At 45.8% G+C, this 24,586-nt stretch overlaps 1 protein-coding gene across 7 annotated transcripts in view; it reads left to right on the plus strand.

Moving 5' to 3' along the window:
* Nucleotides 1–24,586, plus strand: part of LOC144827620 (uncharacterized) — a 455,727-nt gene that overhangs the window by 181,639 nt on the left and 249,502 nt on the right. The gene's annotated exons all lie outside the window — the stretch shown is intronic.

Here is a 24,586-nt window from a genome sequence, read left to right on the forward strand (position 1 = left end):
GGTATGTGCACTTTAGCGTGGCATAGAGTGTCATGGTGTACAGTTTAGTGGCACAGAGTGGAGTGAAGGAAAGTGTCATTGAGTGGAGTGTTGTTGAGTGTAGTGTGATAGCGGAGTAGACGCTTGTTGAGTAGAGTGGCATAGACTGGACTAGAATGAAGTGGAGTGGCATAGAGTAGAGTGGAGCTGTGTACAGTGAAGTGGCGTAGACTACAGTGGAGGAGAGTGTCATTCAGGCAGGGCCGGCTTTAGGCATGTGCAAAGTGTGCACCTGCACAGGGCCGCCAAACCCCAGGGACCGCCACGACGACGAGGATCGGATCCATCGGATACCAATCATACAATATTCGTGGCACTGGCGGCCCCTGGCAGGATTTGGCGGACTCCGACCCCGGCTTTTTACTAACTTCCATTCCAGTAACTTCCAACCAAAGCCTGAGTCACCCCCCCCCCCTCCTCTCCTCTTCCACCCTTTCACTTACCTGCTGGCCTCTGGCAGTGGCCCCGCACCGACCTCTGTTCCCCGTTCCTGATTGGCGGCAGCAGGGGCGCCGGGGTGTTTCAATCATGCACAGACGCGCCGGAAGCCAAGGATAGAGTGATTTGCGCGGCAGCACGCAGAGTGCACAGACTCAACCTAACCTCTAGTGCTTCCCGTGCGTCGTGGTGCCTTGGCGTATGTGAGTCTCTCTCTCTAGTCTCTGCAGTGTAGCCATTTCTGTGGTGTGGTGGTGCCACTGGTGGTGGTCCTAAAGCTGAGCTCAGAATAAGGTAAACTAAGTGAAGTAATAGTATAACGCACCTGGCGCGTGGGGGGCAGATCTGAATGTAGTCGATTCTGATTCTACAGCAGTGTCACTGACTCTGACTGACTGCTGTGTCAACGGCGTGAATGAACGTGTGAGTGGGTTTCACATTTTGGCTTTGTCAGCAGCGGCCGAGCTGAGGCCCGCAGCGCGAGGTCGGATGCCTTTATTGTCCTTTCATAACTTGTGCAGTAACGCAGGGTAGTATAATTAGGGGGCTGCAAGAGACCCTTCAGAATCTCTGTTCACAATCACCCGTCCAGGGGTTATTTCTGCTGCCCCACACTATTACCACACAGGACTCCACCATGCGTAGCTACCGCGGAGCCGGGCTACTTGACCTGGAAGGTGTGGGTGGGTTTCACATCTTCTTGGCTTTGTCAGCAGCGGCCGAGCTGGGGCCCGCAGCGCGATGTCGGACGCTGAGTGCAGAAACAAACTAAGCGCCTTCACTCCGGAATGACCCCTAGAGGGAATTCGCACCCAGACCCGGTCACAGATTTCCAGGCTACGCAGCCTTAATGGCGTTTGTTGAAGCAGGTTAATGCCTTGCCTTTATTGTCCTTTTGTGCAGTAACGCAGGGTAGTATAGGGGGCTGCAAGAGACCCTTCAGGTTCAGAATCTCTGTTCACAATCACCCGTCCAGCCAGGGGTTATTTCTGCTGCCCCGGGTCCGACACTATTACCACACAGGACTCCACCATGCGTGGCTACCGCGGAGCCGGGCTACCCTGATGACCGTGATAACATTTTATGTTAAAACTAAGTAAGATTGAAAATATGAACACATCCAAAATAAAGGAAAAAATCCAATGTAAAAATCCTGGTTTTTTCGACTTTTTGAGAGTTGGGTGAGGCGTCTCTCTCTGTTATTTTGTAGGGGTTCTGTCCGCTTTGTAGAAAGCCTTAAGCATAATTAGTTTTCCTCTCACCTCTGAGGCCTGCCCTTTTCCCTGCAGTGTTCTGTGCACTTTAGCATTCTCTAGATTCCAGGCCATAGAAATTGTATTACACGAGCACCCATATACAATAATATTTTTTTCAAATCTTGTACAGTGATATGACCACCGAAGACCCGAATTTTATATTAAAAACAGAGATTGGGACTATACCATTTCCAACTGAAAGGCAATATTTCTCTCCATGTAATCCCATACCAGGCGTTTTTCACGTAGTTTGGTGCTTACTTTCCCTCCATGTTAAAGAGCAGTAGATATTTCAGCACCCAGTTCTACATAGGTAAATCACATATAAGGTCCCAAAGGCGAGAATATTGCATTGCAAATGCTTGTTTAAATTGTTCTAACTGCAGCCACGGCGGGTTTTTGCTCAGATAGGGGCACTGACAAAAGCACATTTTGAGCCCCTTCTGATGCCCTCCCGTTCTTGCCCCCTCCCCCTCCAAGGTTTACATTTCCGCCTGTTCTAAGCGCTGTATGTATTCTAGCAGAGTCTGTATTCTGTATCACTGAGTGACCCTGGGTGGGAGTAGTAGTACTGTCCTTATTCCGGCGGCGGCGCAAAAAGGAGGAGATACATACGCTTAAGGCATCACGACACCGGCGGCGGTACAACCTCATGTTAACATTATCTAAAATTAGAGAGGTAATTAAGGGTCCAGGGAGTTGATCTTGCCACACGTCTGCAGCAGACCGCATGGCACTGCCACCAGATTCGCTTCCTCCTCTGGGAGCTTGTGGCTGTGTTGGAAAGATATCACCTGGGCTCCCTAGTCATACTCAGGTGAAAGGATGCCTAATTGCCTTCCACTCAGCGCGACGCATGCTGTGCCGTGCCACTGTGCATAGGGGTGGTGGGGTATTCGTACATTTGTGACGTTTCAGTACTTAAGATGCCTATATTTTTTCTATAACATTGGAATCCATTTTGTATCTATGTGTTTTTTAAATATTTTCAACAACTAGTAAGGAAATTGTGTGACCATTTAAAATCTGTGCTATCACGTAGGTGTTGTTCTAATTTACAATAAATATTTGAGGCTTCACTTTATGTTCAAACCAGTTGTTTCACGTGACTTAGGGTGCTGGCTTTCATTCTCATGTTCATGCATGCATGCCATGGGATAAGGCTAGACCTATTGTTATTATAATTTTGTGGACTGTTGGAGGGGGCGATGAGGAAGAGCCACCGATTATTTCTCTGTGGGGGGTTGTGGGGGTCCGGTGCCCCTGTCATGGCCCTGGCACTGCAGCTGTCTGTGCACCCAGTCCCTCACGACGTCGTGTGTCACAATGCCCTCCTCCTCCTAAATTGTATCGTTCTGAGAAGAATTCGGAAGGGTAGGAGCAGCCGCAGGTACTGGTCATCTAATGACTTTTCTGGACGTTTTATTAAAACACCTTCCTGAGCTCCGCCCCGGCTGGACCCCCTCTTCCGGGGCCTCCACCTACGCTCCCTGCACAGGGCCACCATGAGCCTAGAGCTGATTCAGGGGAGTGTCGTAGATTGGAGTGTTGTAGAGTGGAGTGTTGTAGCGTGCAGTTGAGTGAATTAAAGTTGTGTGGCAGTGAGTGGGGGAGTATTTTGTAGAGTGGAGTGATATACAGGTGAGCGAAGTCTGAGACAGTGGTACAATCGAGTGGCACACGGTGTTGTAGAGTGGAGTGGCATAGACTGGTGTAAAGTAGAGTGGTGTGGAGTGGAGTAGTGGGGTACAGCGGAGTAGCGTGGAGCAGTGTGTCAGAGTAAAGTGGAAAAAATGGGCATGGAGTGGGATAGAGGGAGTTTTGTAGAGTGCTGATCAGTGGACTAGGGTGTTGTAGAGTGTTGCAGAGTGAAGTAGATTGTAATAGAGTGGAGGACTGTTAAGTGGCATAGAGTGGGGTGTAGAGTGGAGTGGTGTGATGAAGAGTAGGGTGTAGTGGCATGTCGAGTGCTATACAGTGTGGTAGAGTGGAGTGCCATAGAGTGTTGTAGAGTAGAGTAGCACTGAGTGGAGTGAAGAAGGGTAGGGTTGTGGAGTTGAATGGAGTAGAGTGTCACAGAGTAGATAGAAGTAAAGTGGCTTAGAATGGAGGGGCATAGTGGGCGTTGTGTAGCGAGGAGTAAAGTGTCGTAGAGTGACATAGAGTGTTGTAGAGTGGCATACAGTGGAGTAAAGTGTTGTACACTGGAGGAATGTAGAGCATTGTAGAGTGTCATAGAATAGCGTTTAGTGGAGTGGTGTATAGTGGAGTAGTTTGTCATAGAGTAGAGCGGAGTGGAGTGGAGTGGCGTGGTGTGCCATAGATTGGCATGCTGCAGAGTGTGTTAGACAGGAGGGGCATAGAGTGGAGTGGCATATCAAAGGTTGGAGTGGCATGTTGTGGTGCTGTAAAGTTGAGTGGTGTATCATGGAAGAGTGTTGTGGAGAGTCATAGAGTAGTGTGGGAGAGAGTGCTATACAGTGTTGTGTTGTAGAGTGGAGTGTCATAGCGTGGAGTTGAATGGAGTGGCATAAAGTGGAGCAGAGTGTTGTAGAGGGGAGTGTCGTAGAGTGTAGTACAGTTTCTTAGTGTCTGGTAGAGTGGTAGAGTGGAATAGCATAGAGTGTGACAAAGTAGATTGAAGTAAAGTGACATGGACTGGCATAGAGGGAGTTGTCTAGAGTGTCATAGAGTGGACTAGTATAGAGTGGCATAGAGTGGAGTAGAGTGGAATAAAATGGAGTAGTGTGTCAGAGTAGATTGGAGTAAAGTGGCATGGACTGACATAGTGGGAGTTCCACAGAGTGTCGTAGAGTGGAGAACAGTGTCATAGAGTGGTGTAGAGTGAAACAGAGTGGAATAGTGTGTCATACAGTAGAGTGGAGTAAAGTGTCATGGACTAGCATACAGGGAGTTGCACAGAGTGTTGTACAGTGGGAACAGTGTCATAGAGTGGATAGAGTGGAATAAAGTGGAGTAGTGGAATAGAGTAGAGTGGAGTAAAGAGGCATAGGGAGAGTTGCGTAGAGTGTTGTACAGTTGACTACAGTGTCACAGAGTGGCACAGAGTGGATTAGAGTGGAGTGGAATTGAGTGAAGTGGTGTAGACTGTTGTGTTGTAGAGTGTCATGGCAAAGAGTGTCATGGAGTAGAGTGTTGTGGCATAGAGTGTTGTGGCGTAGAGTGTTTTGGTATAGACTGGACTTGCGTAGGGTGAGTGGTGTAGAGTAAAATGGCATGTCGGGGAGTAGACTGGAGTGGCGTAGAGCAGAGTGGCTGTGGTAGAGAAGAATGGATTGGAGTGTCGTAGATTAAAGTGGTGTGCCATAGAGTGGAGAGGCATGTTGTAGAATGTCTTTTGTCATATCGAAATTCTTATTTTTTTATTTCATTAGGTTCCGCAGTACTTTTAAGATAGTTAAAGTTAGAGTTATATCAACAAACTATAACTTGCATCCTAAGGTAACTATAACTCGCAACTCGCGCCCTCACCATGCACCGCTACCTACCTACATATTAAATCACTTATAACATCTATGACATCATTGAAAATATCAGTACATTTGCTGTAAAATTATTGATGAGAAAAATGGGCATATATATATATATCTATATTGAAGACCAACAGTTTTGCCTAACGCCGTATGCCAGCCCTTCGGTGTCGTGGCAAAGGTCCACAATACAGTCCAACAATCCTAAGCTACCCCCAGTGTCCCTAGAATGATCACCACATACAATGCTAGATCCAACAAATTGAAACCTATTATGAGAAAGCATTAGGGTCTTATACAAGCAAATCCTGTAATTGGTCATATTGTTGGTAATTCACCGACTGTGTGTTACAAAAGACCACTTTCCCTTAGGGATACATTGGTGACGAGCTACTACCAAACTGAATCAGTACCCACTTGGCTAGAGAAGAGCAAAGGGTTCAACAAGTGCAACGGCTGCAAGGGGACGGGACAGAGTTATGAAACATATCAAAGGGGGGGGGTGGCGAGAAACACAACTACGTGTCCTTGAGGCCCATTATATTATTGATTTAAACACCAGAATGCCATTTGGATTAAACAAGGAAAAGGAACTGCTACACATATAGGGATCTAACCGTGAATATGGGTATAATTTGGATCCCTAGAACTAACTGTATATTCCTCTGCCTTCTCTCTCTGTATCTCTATCTCATTTACAATGTATATTTTCATATTTATTATTTTTTGTATTGTTGCCTTTTGTGGTTGAGTATATTATAAGTCTTAGGAAGGGTGCGCTGAGATCAATTTTGTGTGAGGTTTGACCGTGTACTGCTGGTTGGTACTGGGACATTTGCCCCCTTAATTGTCAATATATATATATATATATATATATATATATATATATATATATATATATATATATATATATATATATATATATATATATATATATATATGTTGTTATGTTATTTTATGCGTATTTATTAAGCACACAGATGCTCCAGCGAAGGAGCGTCCTGGCGCCCGACAAGGCAGCAGCACCACACAACTAAACAACGCAGAGCCGACAAAACAGAGTACTAAGTGAACAAGAAGGTTTTAACAGCTCGGCGAAAAGAGAGCAAGTCCCTGAGGGCGCGAATCGCCGGGGGCAGGGAATTCCAAAGCACTGCAGCGCGGACTTGAAAAGAGCGTCCGCCAGCCCTGCTACGCTTAAAGCGGGGGACAACAGCCAATTCTAGGTCTGAGGATCTTAGGGACCGGGCAGGAACATAGCGAGACAAGAGCTTGGAAAGGATCGTAGCCGGAGATCCCTTAAGGATTTTATAGGCAACACAGAGGACCTTAAACCGGATCCGCTGTGCCACCGGAAGCCAATGCAGCGAACGCAGGGTGTTTGTAGTGGCGCAAAATCTGGGTAATCCCACCACCGCTCTCACTGCGGCATTCTGAATACGCTGAAGGCGCCCAATTTCCGCTTGATTCAAGCCCACTAAGAGGGAACTAGCGTAATCCAGCCTGGAGATAATTGTAGCTTGAATCACAAGTTGCCTGGTGGTGGCATCAAAGAACTTAAGCACGGGACGAAGTCCACGCAGGATGCCAAAACAACAGGCCGCCGTGCGTTTGGTGTGGCAGACGAAGGCGAGGGATGGATCCAACCAGACCCCAAGGTTTTTAAGCTCAGAGACTGGTGTAGGTGTAAGGCCTAAGTCCGATGGCCACCCTCTATCTCCCCAGAGTTCCGTTTGTTTACCAAAGATCATGACCTCGGTCTTACTAGCGTTCAGCTGGAGACAGTTGGACGTCATCCAGCCGGCGAGCGCCCGAAGTCCATGTTGGAATCTGGGGGCATCCACATCGGCATCCCCGCTGATCGTGACCGCTAGCTGGGTGTCATCGGCGTATGACACCATGGTCATACCCCACTGCCTGACGACCTCAGCCAGCGGTCTTACGTATAGATTGAATAACGTAGGGCTCAGCGAGGAGCCCTGGGGAACCCCCAGATCCAAAGGATGGAGTTTGGACTGATAAGGCGGGACGGCCACACTAAAGGAACGGTTGGCAAGGAAGGAACGGAACCATTGGAGAGCAAGGCCAGCAACGCCAGCTTCCTCCAGACGACGCAGAAGGATAGGGTGGGATACGGTGTCAAAGGCGGCGCTCAGATCTAATAGCACCAGCGCCGCCGTTTGACCCGCATCAAGCACGGAGCGTAAGTGCTCCACCATATACAGTAGAGCCGTCTCCGTGCTATGCCCAGCACGGAATCCATTCTGTGTCATGTCTAGGATATCTGCCTGAAGTAGATGGTCCGAGAGGACAGAGTTGACATGCGCCTCAGCAACTTTAGCAGGCCACGGCAGAAGTGAAATTGGACGGTAATTCTCGGGCTTGCTGCCATCCAAGTTTGGCTTCTTGAGAATAGGCCTAACTACGGCCTGTTTCCACTTCAGTGGAACTACGCCAGATGTAAATGACGTGTTAATCAGTGAGCAAACCGGCGAGATACCGTGCACAGCTAGATCTTTAAACAGAGCCGGGCATAACGGATCAGCCGGAGACCCAGACTTCACCTGTTGAGCCAGTTTACTAAGACTTTCTGATGTTAGGCTCGGAAAAGAATGTAACACATCCGATACCAAAGGCTTAGGAGGTCTGTCAGCGAAGGGGGCGACCAAGGGAAAGGCTCGGTAAATGGCATTGACCTTTTCCAGAAAGAAATCCGCTAAGGTTTCACAGTGTTCCGTAGAGCTCTGGTAGGTCGCAGTCACCTTTTTGGCGGTAAGGTCTTTCAACACCTTAAAAATAGTTTTGGAGGGGTTCGTGCTGGTACGAAATTGCAGGGCATAAAAGGCAGCGCGGGTTCTGCAAACTGCCCGATGGTAGAGTTTCACAGTGGCCAAATACAAAACTTTTTTATCGCTGTTATAAGTTTTGCGCCAATCCCGCTCTGCGCGCCTACAGATGCTCATAAGTGCCCGCAACGAGTCATCGTACCACGGGCTGGAATTCCTTGCCCCAGTTTTACACAAAACTATTGGGATAAGGGAGTCAACTCAAGTGCCCTAGTTACCCAATCGCAGAAGCTATCATAGCCCTTATCCGTCGACTCAGTTAGACCTAGCGGGTCGGAAGACAGAAGATGGAAACAATCATCAAGTTTCAACTTGTTCCAACGCCGCCTAGGAATAGAGCGCACCATTGGTTTGGGTTGCGGAACAGGCAAGGGGCACCGGATACGTACCAAATAATGGTCGGTCCAGGCCAATGGTGTTGGACTAGAAATGCTAGCTTCCGCTATGTTGGTAAAAAATGGGTCTAGGGTGTGACCACCTATATGAGTAGGCTGCGTCACCAGCTGGACCAACTGGAGCGCCTCAAGATCTGCCACAAAACTGGACACGGTTGGACTAGATAAGTTATCAAAGTGCAGGTTCAGGTCGCCAAGAATAGAAAAATTGGAGCAGCCTGCAGCCAACGTGCTAATGGCATCTGGAAGTGCCATCCTAAAGGCCACTTCACTCCCTGGAGGGCGATAAATCAATAGGCCCGAGAGAGCAAAGTTAGGCGAGATGGCAACCTTAAACATAGCGCTTTCGCAGCCAGAAATATTTTGCCCCTGCCATACACATGAGTAGCAGGATTTAACTGCAAGAGCTATCCCCTCACCTCTAGAGGCTCGGTTGAGAGTGAATACCGAGTATTCAGGCAGGAAGGCCAAGTTCACAACGGCCGTATCAGCATCTTGCAGCCAGGTTGCCGTCAGACAAAAAATGTCTGGTGACTCCTTACCTACAGGATCGAGGATATCTTGATGATGTTTAACCATCGACCTAGCGTTTAGGTTCCAAATACTAAGGGATGGATTTAGACTGACAGCCGCAATATATATTCAAACACAGATTTGCACCAATTGGGAAGGCCTCACAGGTTGGTAAGTGTATCCTTTGTTGAGGGTGCAGCAAGTGCGGCATGTGCAGGGTGCCGTGGATCTGCCGCCGGACGCGTTTCGGGCTCACGCCCTTGTTCACCGGCAATGATGGACAGAAGAAAACTTGGGAACAGGCACTAATTTATTTTGAATATTGCCCCGCCTACTGGCCTCTGAGCATTCTGTTACTTGTAGTGCATTTAGTAATCACCCCAGTGGGTCCCAAGTTGCCCCCTTGTTTAGTCACATTAAAATCCCAAGTGGGTTGGCAAAAATGTTGTCCTCATTTATGTGATTATTAAGGTTATGGTAGACAAGATCACCTTATCGTGTCTCCTTTCAAGGAGATGGAGACCGCCCTTTTTGTATCGAAATCGGGTCATGTCCTAGAACTCTCCAAATTTGTTGGGTTAATCAGTCACAGATCCGCAATGCTGATTCTTTCGAATTTGTTAGATCGCATAGGGTAAAATCATTGGACATTCCTCCCTACCCTACCACATGTTCTCATCCCAGATTTCCCAGTATCTAGTTCTATTACTCTTCCCTCTAGAGTTATCTAGTATCCTAACCTTTTTCACGGAACAAAGCCATTCTACCACCTTAGGAGGGGTTGCAAGCATCCAGTTTACGCATATCTCGCATCTGGCTAATAAAATTAAAATAAATAGTAAGCATTTTTGTTTTTTACTTAATACAGTAGTAAAAATATTACTATCCAAAATGCCAAAAATAATAATGAAAGGGCTTTCCTTGATATTTGTTTCTAAAACTTTATCGATAATCTTACCCACTTCTTCCCAAAAAATATCAAGTTGAGGACACAGGTAGAACATATGAATATAGTTCGCTTTTGGTGCCCCAAATTTTGGGCACTTTTTCACCACTTGGTTATTCATTTTGGATAACATGTCCGGTGTCCAATATGACCTGTGTAAAGTAAAAAGATGTATTTCTCCTAAGAGGTGCAGAAACTCTAATTTGCCATAAAAAGGTGCAGGATACTTGCCAATGGTGTTGCAAGTCTTGTGCTGGTAAGATCTTTTTCCATACATCATCTGGGGTTGTAAATTCGTCACCTCCTGTTTTTAACAAGTGCCAATACCACATCGATATTTCCTTTTTTATTGGGTCACGTTGTATTTCATTCTCTAGTTTTTCAGTGATTTCTGAAATTTTCTCTTGATCCTTTGACCAACTCAGCAGCTGGGAATATTTAAACCTGGACATTTTCCCCTGTGTTCTTTCAAGCAATGAGTTCCAGCTTTGTAATGTGCCAGAATCAAGCAGTTGTCCCCATTTTGTTATTCCTGCTTCCCTCAACGAAACTCCTAGAGAATCTTTTTAGCAGTCAGGGGTTCCCGGGAACCTCCAAATAGGTACTAACCGACTGTAGTACGGAATCTTCCATGTTCTTCTTATTTCATGCCATAGCTTATACGCTGAGCCCAGTACTTTTAATTTGATCTTTTTAAAGTATTTTGGGTTTCCAAATTTTTATAGACAGTAGTCTTCCTCTGTTGCAGCTTTCCAGTAAGAAAAATAGAAGGCGTGAGGTCTAAAAAGGATTCTTATGTTGTTAAATTGGAAAGCCCTATAATAAGAGAGCAAGTTTGGGCTTGCTATACCCCCTCGGTGTTTTCTCTGGCATACTTTTTTCCACGCTATTCCCACGCCTTTAGGGACCCATATGAACCCATTGATTTCACTTTGGATCTTTTTTAACCATTGAGTCTTAAATTCTAGTGGTATAGTGTTGAATAAGAAGGTAAACTTTGGTAGGATGGACATTTTAACGGCGTTAGATCGCCCCAGAAATGAAAGAGATAGACAGCTCCATGATTTTAATAGCTTCCTCATTTCCTCAATTTTTAGGTTCAGATTTACTTGAGCAATTTCGTCGATGTTTTTTAAAACCTCTATTCCCAAGTATTTAATTCTGTTTTTTGTTCCCACTATTGATGATTCTAATTTCCAGTACATTATTTCTGTTTTCTGAAGATTAACTTGGTAACCTGAACTTTTTCCAAAATCTGTTAGCATCTTTGTAATAGTGTGAAAAGACTTATTTAGGTCACTTGTGTAAACCATTAAATCGTCAGCATATGGGACCCATCCTTCAAATTTAAACAGGACAATTTCCTGAGATCTCCTTATCATATTTGCCAAAGGTTCTATGTATAGGTTAAAGAGGTGGGGGTGATAAGGGACAGCCCTGTCTCGTCCCTCTTTTAATCTGAATTCCTTTTGATAAGCTGCCATTTATAAGTATTTTTGCTACTGGAGCTCTATATATGTTCCTTATTGCTCTCGAAAAGTTAACTCCTAGGCCATAGTGAGACATAGCTACCTGCAAAAAGGACCAATTCACTCGATCGAATGCTTTGGCAGCGTCGAAGGTGAGAACTGCAAGTGGGATCTTTTCTTGGGTTGCAATGTCAATGGCTCCGATGAGCTGATGAGTGAGGTTCTGTAGTTGTCTCCCCCTCATAAAACCTTTTTGATCGATATGTATAAGTTTGTCTGTGATATTTCCCAGTCTTGTAGCCAATATTTGCGTAAACATTTTGTAGTCATTATTTAAGAAGGATTTGGGTCTATATGACTCACATTTAAGGGGAAATCAGGCTAATAGTGGCATATTTCCAAGATTTAGGGAGTGCAAGACCTTCCAAGTAGATGGTATCAAAAAGGTCCACTAGTCTACGAGTCATTATTTCTTTTAAGACTACATAGACCTCATTAGGAATGGCATCTCGGCCTGCTACTTTCCCTTTTGTTGATCGTTTTAATGCATTTAGTACTTCTTCGGTAGTGATTCCTGCGTATAATGATTCACCTAACTCAACCTCCAACTTTGGAATCCATGATTCCCTCAAATAAGAATCTACTACATGTCCTACATCTTTCTCATATAGAGATTGAAAAAAATCTTCAAAAGCTTCTTCTATTTCAGTCCTATTCTCTACCTTTCTGCCCACCAGACCACTATATATTGCCATCATTTTATTCCTGTTGGAGTCAGTTTTAATTTTCCATGCTAAAAGTTTCCCACTATTTTCCCCGTATTCATAGTTTGACTATCTGCTAGCGTCCCATATTTTTCATACCCTTTCCTCCAAATAGTTTGATAAGTCAAACTTCATTTTGGAGAGTTCCTCTTTTGCTCTTTCTTGTTTTGTGTTAGACTTTACTGTCTCATAAATCCTGTAATGGGCTAATATGTCTGACTCTAATTGACTTATTGTATGCCAAGCCAATCAGGGTTCCTCTAACAATCGCTTTATAAGCGTCCCAGACTACTTGCATGGAAACTTCTCCATTAGCGTTAATTTGAAAGTATTCCTCTATTATAACCTTCAGCTTCTCTATAACTTGTTTATCCAACAGAAGTGTGCGATCTAACATCCACTTACCTCCCCCTGAAGGTGGCCTTGACTTATTTCAATTTGAACTAAGGAGTGATCTGATAGGTGAGCAGGTACATGTTCTACTTTTATTACATTTTTACTTAGCAATTTATCTATCAAGAAAAAGTCAATTCTTGATGCATTACCTTATTTTTGATTTGTGTAAGTGAATCTATTGTTTTGGTCACTTTTGCTCTTCCAAATATCCACTAGACTCAGATCTTCTTTGAATCTATTCATCCATTCCCTCATTTTAGGAAGATTTAGAGCTCTCCCTGGAAGGTGTCTATCATTTATTGGATCTAATAATAGGTTAAAATCTCCTCCCAGAATAATTGGAATGATATGTTAATTAGCTGAGTATATAAAGATTGAAGCAGAGCTGGGTCGTCCGTATTTAGACCGTAATAACAGACAACAAAAAAATAATTTTCCTCTAATTTAATCTTAGCAGCTGCCCATCTGCCTTTCGAGTCAACATACTCTTCTACAATAATTATTTTTGAAGGTTATTAACAATTATTGCCACTCCCTTAATACTGTAAATAGCTACAGGAGCATGACCCTTATACCAGGCAAGGTCAGGGTGGAGAATATGTAAATTATAAACAAGGACCCAACTGATATTATTTTTAGACAGTTACACTGATATGCAAAAAGCATTACATGAACAGAAATAGGGAGACTCAAATTGATTTAGAAATGTGCTTTAAGCATCATATATTCAAAAAAGAAAGGTGAGAAAACAGTTGTAGCAGCACTGTACAAGGAAACAAACCCTAATTGGACTGGTGCACTGAATTGTTCATTAAAAACAAAAATCCTTTGTATTGTCATATAAGCCTCCTCGTCGTCCTGATTCACTGTATATATTTGGACGAATTGCACCTCATGCGCCATCCCAGCTGATCACAATTGTCACTTGCGTCGCTATCCGTATGTCACAGTCACATACCGTGCACCAAGTCCAATTAGGGTTTGTTTCCTTGTACAGTGCTGCTACAACTGTTTTCTCACCTTTCTTTTTTGAATATATGATGCTTAAAGCACATTTCTAAATCAATTTGAGTCTCCTTATTTCTGTTCATGTAATGCTTTTGCATATCAGTGTAACTGTCTAAAAATAATACCAGTTTGGTCCTTGTTTATAATTTACATACTCCCTTAATACAGCACGTCTGGTTTGTACAGACATATTTTTCCACCCATTTTTCATATTTTATATTTTCGGGCCACTCAGATTTTAAGAGATTGGTTTCCTGTAGAATTATAACATCACATTTTATTAATTTAATATATTTTAAAAAATTATTGTTTTCTCCTTACTCTCAGTCCGTTTACATTCCAAGTTATAATCTTTATTTTATTTTACCATCAAGATCAGTCATCCTTATTTTCTACTCTCTTCCTCGGCGACCTTAGTGGTGTTAACTTTGTTGTACAGTTACCGGGACCTTGGCTTCCTTGTATCTTGCATATCGGACAATTATTTTTTTTGTTTTTTCCCCGAATGCGCCCCACCAAACAAACCATAAACTTGTGCTCAAAAGAAAGAATAAACTTCCACCCGTCACCCTCCCCTGGAGGACCCTCCCTACTGTCATTGGTCAATTCTGATTGCCCTATTTGAGCTCCATATTCGTGAGACTATTATTATGCCATATCTGGCCCTTATTTTTTTGCTTTAATTTGTTCAATTAGTATCTCAACTTCTTTTGGTTCTCTAATGGTATTTGTCTTGTTATTCCACATGATCCTTAGTAGAGCTGGGAACTTCATCTGGACTGTGGCTTCTAGAGATCTCAGATCTTGCATGTAGTTCCCAAGTGCCCACTGCCTGTCGTGTAGCTTTAGATATTTCAGATTGAATTTTAAAGTTGTAGTCACCTTTGGAGAAAGTACCTACTTTTAAAGCCTTGCTTTAAATATTTTCTTTCAGAGTTTAGGTTTTGAAATTTACAAGTATTTTCAGAGAGTTTTTCCTTAATTTGCTCTGTCTGAAGGGGTCTTTATGTGTTCTTTGAAAGTCTTCGTCTAGCGTTTTCTCTTCTAATTCCGGAAAACATTCTTTTAACAGGTTTACTAAAAAATTCTTTATGTTCTGCCCTTGTAAACCTTCCGGAATATTTAGTATTCACATATTATTTCTCCTTGAGTTATTCTCCAAAGTCTCGATCTTTTCTCTAAGCTCTTCTTCGCTGTTTCTTAGTTTGTCGATATCACTCTGACAGGATTTCACCTCTTCCTTGGTTTGCTCTACTTTCCGTGGCTGATACCCGGTCTATTTAGGCGTTAACTTTAGACTCCAATGCCTCACAGGATGCTTGTATTTTTTCCTGATTTTTTTTGATTTGACAAAGCTCTGTTTCATGTCCTTCATTAGTGAGCGTATCAAGCCACCTATATTAAATATCTTTATTGCATTTTATCTTTTCTGTTACATAAATTCTAAGTATCGATACACATTGCATTTACAATAACATTATCGGTTCTGTGCCACTGTGAACATAAATCAAAGCATTTCCTTCTCACAATCGTGATACGGTTGGCATCTACAGTGCAAAATTACTTGTGCATTTATAAAGTATCATGGGCATCAATGGCCTGCAAATGCTGCCATCTCCGATCTAGGGGCGGAGTGTGACTACTAAGTACGCCTTTTCACAACAGTGGTCATCAATGCGTACGTATATTGATGTATACAGAAGCGTACTTTTCATATTCAACTCAACTTTGAAATTACACCATATAAAGCTTCATGGGCAAACAAAAGCAAATATATATTTAAATGTAGTATCCATTCACTAGATATCTTCTTTTATAACATTTTAACCACATCTAATGAAAACAAAAAATAAATCAAAAGAAAAGAGATATAAAATGTTTAAAGGAATATGTAATCAGTATCCAGAGTGCCGTTAGAGTTTAGTCATGACGAGGCTTGTGCTTAAGTAGTGTATGTGGGCTGCTGGTACTGCTTTATATGCGGTTGCATGGACTGTAGGGTATCGCGTGGCAAGAGCCACGTCTATGAATTATCTGTAAGGAATGCGAGGTCTGCGCATAACCCAACAGCCGTGGTTGAGATGTCTTGTGATTGCAGCATGTCCTCTACATCTAGGTGACATGTCAGGGATTGGTTCCCGCTTGTTGTGTAGGAATGCCCTAAATGTAGCATTAGAGCATGTAAGGTCTCTGAGCATATCATCCCAGGTTTGTGCAATGGGATACTTTCGCAACCCCGCCGTTTCTTCCCTGTGTAAGGTGGTGCTCTCTGCCTGTGCCCAGACCTCTAGGGATTTTACCCAATGCAGTACCTCTGGTGGGTCCTTGTGTTTCCACCTCTTAGTTATCAGTCGTTTCGCTGTTATGAGGCCTAGGTCACAAAATCTGGGACTTACTTTGTTGGCCTTAGTTCGTTTGTAAAATCTCAGGATACAGACCTCCCATGGGGTAGGCACATCAGCGCTAGTGCAATTCGTAAGTGTTCTGATATCATGCGCCAGTAGGGGAAAAGCAGGGGGCAAGACCATAGCATATGTAATAGGTCTGCACCTAGGAGACGGCATCTCAGGTATTCGGAAGTGTTGATGTTCAAATATTTACCAATCTTATCTGGTGAGAGATACGCCCTATGGAATATATAGGTTTGTATAAGTTTAAATCGTGAATTGCGTGGTATGTGTGTGCCACTAGCTAGGACGCGTTCCCATTCCTTATCAGTCCAGGGACCGCCTCTGTCCTCAGTCCAACGTGTGCGGAGTTACTGGAGTAGTTTTAATACGTGGATAAGCAGGGCTTGTACCAGCCAGTGTATCACATGCGACCCCTCCCCCATTACATGCAAATACTGCAATAACTGATGTGTCGGTAGCTCATTAGTCAAATCTCCCTATGCTAGCATCAAAGTCCGTGTGATGGCTGCATGTAGAAGGAACTGGCCCATCGGTAAACCATTATCTGCCGTCAGTGTCGCAAAAGGTAACAGAGTACCATCTGCGTATAGGTCTCCTAGCGTCTCCACTCCCGTTTCAGTCCAGGGCGTCAGTGCTATGTCCATTATAGAGTCTCTACCTCTGGGTGTCCCGATAAGCGGCAGTATTGGGGCATAGGGGATCGTGTCTTTTGTGAGGTGAAGGCTTCTCTTATAACATCTATGAGCTAACTCAATATGTATCTGTGTCGGGCGGGGATTTTCAGTGGGTGAAACAATCCATAGATCTGATTCTGCGTCCAAGTTGCTGTCTCGGTCACCATGTCCTCCAGGTTCTTGCCGTGCAGCCACTTTGTGACCCATTGTAGTTGTGCTGCTAAGTTATATAGTTCCAGATGAGGAACTGCTAAGCCTCCACTCTCCGGTGGCGCATACAGTTTCTGCAGTGCTATCCTGGGCCGCCCCACATTCCGAATTAGGCCTCGGTTAATTCCTCTAGTTCCCTAAAAAGTCATACTGGGACATATACCGGAAGGTTCACAATAAAATACAATAGCCTCGGCAGTACTATAATTTTGGTTAAGGTGATATGACTCATCACATTGAGTGGGAGAGTCTTCCAAAATTGCATCTGTGCCCTTATTAAGGAGATGGCACATACCAAGTTAACCTCCAGTATGTCTGCTGGGGACCTGTAGATATATATGCCCAGGTATCTGAACGTGGTCGGATACCAAGCAAGCGCAATCCCGTTAATAATTATATCCGTCACAGCCACGTCCTCACGGAAAGAGTAAGCGCCTGATGTAGCCCAATTTACCCTAAGGCCTGACACTGCCTCAAAGATATCAAAGATATTGCCGTGGGCACAGCATGCAGGTCTCTTATGTACAATAGCAGGTTGTCCGCATATAGGGACACTGTGTGAAGTCCATCGCTCAAGGGGATGCCCCAGTCCGCGTCACCCTCTCGGAGGAGAGCCGCTAAAGGCTCCATAGCAAGGGAAAAGAGCAACGGGGACAAAGGCACCCCTGCCTGGTTCCTCGTCTAACCCTGATTGTATCAGAGAAGAGCTTACCCGTGCGAGCTCGCACTCTGGGGCGTTGATACAGTAGTTGCACCAGTTGTAAATATTCGTCTCCTAACTCGTATTTACGCAGGACCGCCTCAAGATAGGGCCACTCCAGCAAATCAAAGCCCTTCTCTAGGTCCAGTACTAGACAGCCAGACCGAGGCCAGTTCTTCGTTGCATACTTCTGGATTCTTAATAGCTTACGAATATTTAGGGAGGTGCTCCTGGTTGGAACAAATCAGTTTTGATCAGTATGTACCAGAGTCGGCACAAACGGGGCAATTCATTTGGCTAGGGTGGAGTCAAGGATTTTATAGTATGTATTCAATAGAGCCAGTGGGCGGTAAGAGCCCAGGAGTTCAGGGCTTCTGCCCGGCTTTAAAAGGGAGATCAGCTTTGCATCATTTTGCGTGGGTGTGAGCACTGAGTGTTCTAGAGCCGCTGCATATACCCATAACAGTTCTGGGATCAATATGTCTAAGTAGGCCATGTAAAATTCAGCCGGTAGTCCGTCCGGGAGGGAAAAAATACGATACCTTATGTCCTCCGACAGCAGCAGAGCACCTAGTTCCTCTTTTTGGTGTCTGTCAGTTGCGGCAGCGTTAGGGCGGAAAGAAAGTCCTGTATGTCTGCGTCCGTAGCCATCAGACAAGATCTGTACATCGTGGAATAGTGTTCCACAAACGCGCAATGTATATCACTTTGGGTATGTACCGTGACTCCCTGTGTATTTTGTATTGATGTTACGGGAGTAGTGGCTGCATCTTGCCGTATTGACCACGACAGCAGCCTACCAGGTATGTCTCCCATATAGTGGGTGCGCGCTGAGTGTGCTGCATAATTTTAATAGCGGAGCCGGTCTAGCAATCAGGAGTGTTCTCTAATGTGCTCCAGAGGTTCAGCATTGCCCTCTAGCGCGTCTCCCTCCCTTCGGAGCAGGTCAGTTTCAAAGCGTGTAAGGTCTGCTTCCAACTGGCTCCGCATACTCGCCTGCGCACCGAGGCAATCTCCCCTGATCACTACCTTTAACGCGTCCCATTCCACCTGAGTTGTTGTGGCTGTGTCAGTATTGTCTTCAAAATATTGGGTGACGTTGGCGGCTAGCGGGTTACAAAAGGGTGCGTCCAATAGCAAGTCTGGTTGCAGCCACCAGGTTGGGATTGGCGGGCGGGGGTGTTCCCATAACACCTCTAACATATGTGGGTTGTGGTCAGAGTGCGTCCTGCCCAAATAATAAACTTCTGATATATGGGGGAGCAGCGTTTCCGAAAGGATATAACGGTCTAACCGCACATGTAATTCATGAGCACCTGAGTAGTAGGAATATACCCTGTCGTGGGGGTGACGGTGTCTCCAGGCATCTCTCAAGTGCGACTGTGTTGCCCAGTTAGTTAACGCCTTCATGGCATGGTATGTGTTTGTAACAGGAAGGGGTGGAAAGGAACGGTCCAGTGATACATCAAGTACGCTATTGTAGTTTCCCCCCAATAACATGGGAACATTGTGCCATGGCGACAGATGTGCGATATATTGTCAAGGAAGGCAGCCTGCCCTGTATTAGGAGCGTATAGTGATGCAAGTACAATATGTCAGCCATCCAGTGTGCCCTTAATTAGTAATTACAACATACCTGCCCTCCATATCCACCAGCGACTGTGTAATTGTAAGCAGAACCCGTGGCCTAACCCATATTAGCGTGCCTCGCATGAAAGCCGAATACCCTGTGGCATACAATTGGCCACGCCAGTGGCGGTGCAAGCATTGAATTTCTGTTTTGGCCAGGTGAGTCTCTTGCTGTAGAGCTATTTGTATGTGATGCCGTTTGAGGTAGGAATATATCTGATACCTGCGTGACGGTGAATGAATGCGCCTCACATTCCATGTACCAATTTTAAATGAAGACATAGTCCCTATAACGCGCCAAGTGACCATGTGTCTGTAGCGGCCCAACAGGCATGCACGGTGCATATGACCTGGTAGTGCACAGCTTACCTAGCATGCTGACTCGTGGCATATTACATTGTATAAATTGGCACATAGTAAATGATATCTCACAATAAAACCAAAACAAGAACATAGTCATAAGCAATTCCAAAAGGGCAAAAATGCAACTAGCAATCGTCCAAACTCTCAATGGAGATAACAGTCAAAACGATCTGGTGGATGTGCTGCATGCTGCGCTTTGTTAGCCTACAATTCGTGTATCTAGTGTCTCAGAGGCTCCCCGTCAGCAAGCAAAATACAATATAAATAAGGCTCAGGAACACTCATCAAGCGAGCAGTGTATATTTGTGTCCACTTGGGAGCAGCAGAGCGTGTGATCAAGGCCCGCCACCCTGCCACGTAGCATGATGTTGCCCCCAACCTCAAGTGAACAATTGGAATCATAGTAACATCTACCACAGATGGCTGCACTGCACACCCCCACACATGTTCATACTATTATGTCTGCCGTCTGTGGGGTGACATCTGGCTGTTCAGTTGAATCCTGTGAGTTCTGCAGGCCATATATTCGCTCATCATCACTAGATAGGTCACGTTGACTGGAGATGGATGTATCCTCAGTCACCTAAGAAAAACTGATCTTTGCTATCCCCTGTAGGGCATCTCGGTGTCCTCTGAGGATCAATTCTGAGTGTGGATCTACAGTTGGTGAAGGCGGTGTCCGCATCCCTGTTGATCTACGCTCTCTCCGGCTGCGGCGAAAGGGGCCCTTTAGCTTCGGTAGTGTTGCCATCGCAGCAGTGTCCCGAGGTCTCGCAGTAGTGAAGGTATCTAGCCAATCCTCTGCCTCTTCCAATGTGTTAGGCACTTCGGGAATAGCAGGGAATATTTCAGGTCGTTTTGCCGAAGGTGTTTCTTCACTGCCATGAACGAGAACCTCTGATGCTGCACCTGGATAGTGTAGTCCGGAAAAACATTATTTTATGATTGTCTATGTGAATATCTTGGAGCTTCCTGGTCTCCTGTAGAATGGAGTCTCGGTCTCGGTAATTGAGGAGCCGGAGGAGCAAGGGCCGCGGGTTCGATCCTGTAGGAGAGGGCCTCGCCGGGACCCTGTGTGCACGTTCTATGACAAAGTGGCCCTGCAACAAGGCTCTTTGAAGCCTCCTCTGGCTGGCTTGGCAGAATTCAAATCTGATGGGAACCCAGGGAAGTTAAAGGCATTTCTGGACACTTGTCAGGTGCACTTCACCTTTAAGCCCCATATTTATGCCAATAATAAATGGCATAAATATAGGGTGGGTTGAGGTTTATTGTAAAAAATAATGACTGAAAATACCCTGGAGTGGGCCATGCCATTAGTTTATGATAACAGTCTACTTTTGGACAATTTTCCAAGCCTTCCCTATGGAATAAAAAAAATGTTTGGCAGTCAAGATCTGAAGTATTCTGTGGAGGAGATTTTAGAAATCAAGGAAGGTTCCATGGTCTTGAATACTTTCATCTCCAAGTTCAAGGGCTTAGCTAGAGATATGGACTGTCCTGATTCAACGGTGTTCATTCTATTCCAAAAGGGGTTCAAGGATGACTTGAAGGACACACTTGTTAGTTTTGCCAGAAGTGCATCACTACAAGAGCTTATTCAACTGACTATTCAGATCAACAGTTGTCTTCAAGAAAGGCGAATGGAACACTGAAAACGATCTTAATTTAAAACTGTCTTAAAACCTGCATGCAAGATACCCTCTAAGTCTTCTGATTTAAAAGATGAGGCCATGGTAGTGGGTTCTACTAAAGGTACTGTAACTGAGGAAGAAAATTTAAATAAGGGCTATGTCTGTACGTGGACAAGGAAGATCATCTTTTGAGTTCTTATCCTGTAAGTCCTGTTCGTCAACCCAAGGAGTCAGGAAACTGGGAAGCTCACTCCGAGTGCACGGAATACCGTCGAGTGCTATACAGACATGCATGTTGTCTCCTCTGAAATCTTTTGACTAAGTCCTATTGCAAGGGGCCTCAAGATCTCTCAGTGCCTATTCTAGTGAACTGCGGCACTTCACATTGTCTATATGACTATTCAATGGGCTGCCAACCATCAACTCCCAGTCTAAAAGAAAGAAGTTCCAGTTGCTGTAGAAGCTTCGATGTGACTTTAGTGGCTTGTGGCCTAGTCATGGAGAAAACTCAGGCTTTGTCCCCCCAGATTGCTGCTCATTATGAAAAACGTACCTTTGATGCAATTTCTTCTTCATGGTAACCTATTATTTTGGGCATTAACTGGCAATCCTTACATACACTGGTTGAAAACACTCCTGGGCTCCAATGTTTATGTCTTTCATTGAAAAGCTGATCATCTTTCTTCTACTGAAAGTTCTGAAATCCTTCACAGTAGCTCCACCCATAAATACCTTGATGAAATTCAAGAATCGAATACCAAGGCGTTACCTCCTCATGGACCTTTTGATTGTGCTCTTAAAATCCATGGACATTGATTCACCAAAATGCCAGGGGTAGCAGAAGTGACATCACACTCCATTTTGGCCTTAAAGACATCCCAAGAAGTGACACCATATGACTTTTGACCTGCAAACATTCTTAGGATGTGATATCAAATGACATTTACCCATATGACAACACAATCACTGAAGTTCCTTAATAATTGCATGATAAATATTAAAATGTAGCACAGACGGCCGAGCCAGCGTCCAAGATGGCTGCTTGAAGATCGGCTCCGGCCGACCTCTCCTGCCCGACTCGTTATCCTGATATTATCCTGTCCCCCGACCCGTCCTCCGGGTGGGGAAACCAAAGCGGAGCCGGTTGGGGCTATTCCGGACTGTTTTGGTGCCCCGGCGACTGCGCTGCACCGCTCGTAAGTTAGCGGCCTGCAGCTGTTGGAAGCCGGGGCCTCGAGTGCCTGCGACCCCCCAGCCGCAACGCAACAACACCGGCCGCCGGGTCGGACCCGAGTCGGCCCAGTCGGAAGTTGCGAGGGTCGCGGGCCGCTTCTACTCTTGTGCCTCACTGGCTGCTCTGGGCCCCCCCTGTCTGCGGGGGGTGCTTGAACTCACCCCGCATTGGACCGGTCCCCTGTTCTGGTGCCCAGGGGGCTGGACTCTCAGTGGTTGCCGGCCTGTACTCTGGATGCGGTGGGTGGGGCAGGACCCCCCGACAGTGATCCCAATCCCAGTGGGCCTAGGTGGAAGGCCCCTATCGACGCCCTCAACGTGGCTGCTTGTATGGACTTTTCTCCGGCAGGGGGACGGAAGACAGCCGGTCCCCCCCGAGGTACTGGGTGTGCCTGACGGTGAGCCACCAATTTGGAGGAGGTGCTCCCCTGTGTGTTGGAGGGCCCTGGAAGACCACGCTGGTCTCTGTGCGTGAGGTGGGCCCTTGTTGGTGTGCAGCTTTTCATCTTTGGCTGCCCGGCGCCCCTGGTGGGGCCCTCTTTATTTGGGTTGCTGGCTGGAGGTGCCACGGGGTGGTAAGTCACTCCCGCCCTAAAGTGGCGACTGGCTGGTGGAATTGAAGCGGGGGGCACGGTGTGGACCTGTGACGATACTGCCCCTTTTTGTCGCTGCTGCTGAAGGACCAGGCATGGGTCCCTGGATTGTATCCGCTCCTAGGGGAGGCGGTGGAGTGCCTCGTTCCCCTGTTGGGTTTCACGTGCCGTCTGGCACCTCCATTGTTTACTCCGGAGCGCAACGGCGGACGTTTCAGGTGGGGGCACAATGGCGACGAAGACGGAGCCGGAGAAGTTGCTGCCCAAGACCACCAGGGGAGCTAGGCAGGTACAGTGAAATAAGTTGGACAGGTACACTCTGCCTAAGGGGTCTCCGGTAGACTCGAAGAGGGGTCCGGGTGGAGGCTCCGAAGATCATCCTGCGGGGGAGGAACCGATTCTAAAGGACCTTATGGCGGCCATCACGGGGGTCCGGACATCCCTGGGCCAGAAAATGGAGACACTTGATACCAAACTGGACACTGTCTCGATGGAAATGGGGCTGATCAGGGCGGATCTTTCGAAGGCGAACGAGAAAGTTAAGTTGCTGGAAGTTAAAACGACAAGCCTTATCGATGATGTGAACCAGCTGCAGAAGGAGGTGCGTGATCTTAAGTCCTCTAGGGAGTCTACTGATCGACGGCTGGATGAATACGAAGGGCGGGCTCGGCGCAACAATGTCCGTATCCTGGGAGTTCCGGAGAAGGCGGAGGGGCAGGCAACGGATCTGTTTGTAGAGAACCTCATCCTCAACCATCTGAAACCCAAGGGCCTCAGTAAGTTTTTCATGTTGGAACGCGCCCACAGGGTTCCAGGTGGCAGGCCTCGTGTTGGGGAGTTCGAAAATGCGACGCTCCTGTTCTTTCTGGACTTTACCCAGGCGGTGCAGAAGCAAAGGCAAAGGTTTTTGGTGATCAAAAAGAAATTGAGAGATAAAGGTACGCTATGATGTTTCCAGCCCGCCTTCGAGTGGAACTTGAGGGGAAAGCCTGGTTCTTTGATAATCCTGACGTGGCTGCGGACTGTTTGGAGGGTGTTCAGCGGCCGGACCAGGAGTCCCGCGACCAAGGGGAAGCCGATGAACAATGATTTTGTTTATTGTGTGATCAGTGGGGGGCTGTAGATAGTTGTTCGGGGGACGGCTAAACAGGGGTTAGCGATAGGATTTCCTGCAGATATGTGTTCTTAATGTTTTTGAGGTGCTTTATGGTGTGGGAATATCCACATGGAGTTGGGGGGGGGGGGGTGGTGGGCCCGCTCGTAGGTCCTCCTCTGTTTTCTACTTTTAGATTTTTATAGATTAGTTGGAGGCGACAGGCACACTGCTAGTTGGGAATGAGCGTAAGCTGTATGCAGGGGTGCAGGGAGGGGGGATGGAGGGTCATATTTGGGGTTTGTTTCGTTTTATTTGTATGTTGTTCTATTTTACACTGGGTGCCGTCAGTCGATCCTGTAAAGTCATGGTATTGTAATTTCTTCCGACAGAAGGGTGGCTGGGATTTCCGCACTAAATTGGAACGTGAATGGGCTTGGAGACAAGATCAAGAGAGGTATGGTTGGCCAGACAATAGGGGTAGA

The sequence above is a fragment of the Lissotriton helveticus genome, chromosome 4_1, assembly GCF_964261635.1.
Source record: "Lissotriton helveticus chromosome 4_1, aLisHel1.1, whole genome shotgun sequence".
NCBI classification, from domain to species: Eukaryota; Metazoa; Chordata; class Amphibia; order Caudata; family Salamandridae; genus Lissotriton; species Lissotriton helveticus.